The sequence below is a fragment of the Carlito syrichta genome, unplaced genomic scaffold (assembly GCF_000164805.1).
Source record: "Carlito syrichta isolate Samal-C Ts95f unplaced genomic scaffold, Tarsius_syrichta-2.0.1 Scaffold305659, whole genome shotgun sequence".
NCBI classification, from domain to species: Eukaryota; Metazoa; Chordata; class Mammalia; order Primates; family Tarsiidae; genus Carlito; species Carlito syrichta.
Genome location: NW_007249755.1, coordinates 181,850 through 185,525, shown reverse-complemented (window position 1 = coordinate 185,525; position 3,676 = coordinate 181,850).

The following is a 3,676-nucleotide window of genomic DNA, read 5'->3' as shown; positions in this document are numbered from 1 at the left end:
CTCCAGTCTGGGCGACAGAGTGAGACTCCAACTCAAAAAAATAAAATAATAAAATAAAAAGAAATCTGAATCTGCAGGGAGCATCCCCTGCAGAAACTGAGACTCTTGGGGCTGGTACTGCCATTACCCCTGCCTCTGCCTGGCACCTAGATGGAGATACAAGGAGCAGGTCATCTGGAGCATCAGGTTCAGCCGTTAGTCTTGGCTCTGTGACATGCAGGCAGCAATTCTTCTGCAGATCTGGGTTTTGGAATATAAGGCCATGAAGGCCAGAACATACTGGATTTCATCCTGTTTCTTTACCCTCTGACTAAAGAGGTTCAATTGAAGGATAGTGTTATAGTTCAAGCTTCCATTAATTTCCCAAGCTTCTCCATCCTCCAGTTTGTACTGAGGCCAGTTTGTGTTACAAGACAAAATCATGTTTTTTCTCTTAAGGTTTTCTAGTGACAGACTGTCCCAATGTTTTAACACACAACTTAGTGGAGTGTTCACAGGAATGGAGGTGCCAGCTCCCATATCTAGAAAGAAGAACGAAAGGAGGCTTATTGCACAAAACCCCAGGCTAGCTTCTTGTTTGCAAGAGTCATCTGAGTCGAACCATACTTTGTGCATGGTCTAAGCATGACTTGACTTGCACGCCCAGGCATGGAGACTGAAGGGAAGGTAATATCCTGGGTTGGCTATCCCCAGGACTCCTCCCCAGCTCTAACCCCCTGCCTGGGGCTATAATCAGGGTAGGTTCATGTTGTTACTGAGAAGAGATGCTCAGAGGAGTGTAGGAAGACTGTAGCCTTTACCCCAGAGTGGAATGTTAAGTCCAGATCCTTTGACAGCAAACAAAGGTGATGTCTGAGTGTATCCGAGAGACGGTGAGGGTCCAGAAAAGGGAAGTGGGGAGGTGTCTTGGAATCTATCCCATTGCTCCTCCCTGTGAAAAGTGCAGCCTCAGGATGATGGCAATCAGCCAGGGAGGTAAGTCCCTACGTTGCTGAGGGCTGGGAGAGAACTTCATTACTTGGCTGAAATATCGGCCTTCACGTAAAGTCTTGGGGACGTTTCCAAGTTGACAGAAACTTGGTGGGAGAGAACATGGAGTCAGAAATTGTGGACTCCAGTTTTGAGGAGTCAAGTGTCCAAGGATTGTGGAAGGAAAGGATCTCAGCCAAAGAGGAGAGTGAAAAAGAAACATTGAGTGAGGAGTGTAAGGCGTTTTCAGGTCTCTGGCGTTTTTGGAGACAGTGGTGAAGAAAGCAGTTTAGAGACTTTGTTTGACCTTGTTTGACCTATATGGGTAGGATATAAGTATGTATAAACCTGAGGAGAGACCAGACGGGGTCTTTGTACACGAGTAGACATGCAAAGGCAACAAGGACAGGTGCAATAAGTCTCACGTGGGGGATAGAGACGTTAAAAGATGGTGAGAAAGCAGTAAGAAAGGGCTTACAACCAGCTGACAGTGACAAATTAGCATGACAAAGCAAGGCACTCCAGCCCCAGAGAGCCAACCAAAGCTCACCTGAGTTACCTCTCTGAGTCCCAGCAGAGTTATCAAAATCTGTTACCGGTTTTGAATATGACCAGGTTCTTGTGCTCTTGTTTAGACAGAGTTCACAAACAGATACGGAGAGAAGTTTGGCAGACAGGTGGCTTTATTAAGCAAAGGGATGGTAGTACACCCTCAAGAGAGCAGTCAGCTTACAAAAAGCTGCTATGCCTAGCTAATGCCGAGTTTTTTTTCCCCCCTATTACTGCAAAGTAGCTGGTTCTGGGGTGAGTTTTTCCTGGAAATGGGTAGTCTTGGGGCTGGGTTTCTGTTTCCCCTCCCTCCTATTGGGTAGGGGAGTTTTCAGCTCTATAAGGTTATTCTGGCACTGTCAGGGTAACAGGTGGCTGTAAGTGCACATGCTGGCGGCGGAAAGGGTGGGGGGAGGTCCTCCAAACTAGTTCCTGCCCTGATGGTCAGCTCCCAGTCACAAACATCCCGAGTTGGCTGCTGCAGGTGTTCTTCGATAAGGATGTGATGGTTTAAGCTGTAGGTGTGAAATTGTAACTTTCCCTGGGCTAGGCTGCTTGCAAGTGTGGCTCTGCAGAGGCTGCAGCAGGTGTTGAGTTGGGAGCTTTCCTACAGCCCTGACGTCTCCCTAGCCTAACCTCCCTACTCTATCATTACCACTGAGCAGCACTTTTGTGAGGAAATGCTATACTTCCAAAATTCCTTCATGTCTCTTCTCATGGCCCTCTCCCCACCCCGTCAGCAGATTTATAGTTTGGTAAATTGCCCAACTCAAGCCCCAACTGGCAGAAAGGAGTTCACTTTGTCTCTATGTTTCCCAGCATCATCTTTTTCAGAGTTCTGGGATCCTAAAACACACACACAAATCAAAGGTGTGAGGCAGACAGGAATTCCAGTAAGTAAATATTTGTACCTCACTTGTTCTTATTATTTCTCAAGGCATTATGAGTCATAATAATTGCTAACATTCAGGGCCCTGGACATGCTACATGTGCAGTTAAAGAGTCCCAGTCTCAGAAGAACCCTACACTTGACTTTGTACACTGCTATTGTCATCTTGAAAGTCTTAATACATTTTGAACAAGAGGCCTTGAATTTTCGTTTTGCACTGGGTCCCACAAACTATGTAGCCAGCTTTGTTAACATTTATAGGGCACTTACTATGCATCAGACTCTGTTTTAAACCTTCACCCTAATAAACATGAATGGCTAGAGTACCACCAAACTGTGTAAATTTCCTCCACTACTTAAGGTAGTTCACAGGAGTCTGTTTTCTTGCCACTTATAAGTACTTACTTCTGGGCATGGTAGCTCAAGCCTGTAATCCCAGCACTTTGGGAGGCCGAGGCGAGAGGATTGCCTGAGCTCAGGGGTTCAAGACCAGCCTGAGCAACCTGGTGAGACCTCGTCTCTACAATAAATTTTTTAAAAATTAGCTGGGCATGGTGGCACATGCCTGTGGTTCCAGCTACTTGGAAGGCTGAGGCAGAAGGATCACCTGAGCCCAGTAGTTGGAGGTTGTGGTGGCCGTGAGCATGTCACTGTACTCCAGCCTGGGTGACAGAGGAAGACTCCGACTCAAAAAAAAAAAGTACTTACTAGAGGGGAAGGAAAGACATTTGCTCAGCAAGGACCTCCTAGGCAAACTTCTGTTTAAAAACAAAAAACAAAAAAACAATCACATCAGTGTTTCTTTCATATCACCAATCTGCGATTTACTTTGTTTACTTATTTTCTGTCACTACCCTTCTCTAGAAACATAACCTCCATGTTTTTCTTCCAAGCTTCTAGCGCAATGTCTGACACATAATAGGCAATCAACAAGCGTTTTAATAAATTCAGGCTGCAAAGCTTCTTAGGAAACATAAATGTAGAAATAAGCCGAGCTCAGTGGCTCAGCCTGTAATCCCGCACCTTGGGAGGCTGAGGTGCGTGAATTGCCTGAGCCCATGGGTTCAAGACCCGCCTGGGCAACTTGGTAAGACCTCCTCTCTACAATAAATAAAAAAACTAGCCGGGTGTGGTAGCGCGCGCCTGTAGTTCCAGTACTTGGAAGGCTAAAGTGGAAGGATCGCCGGAGCCCAGCAGGTCGAGGCTGCAGTGGCCGGGAGTAACCACTGCACTCCAGTCTGGGCGACAGAGTGAGACTCCAACTCAAAA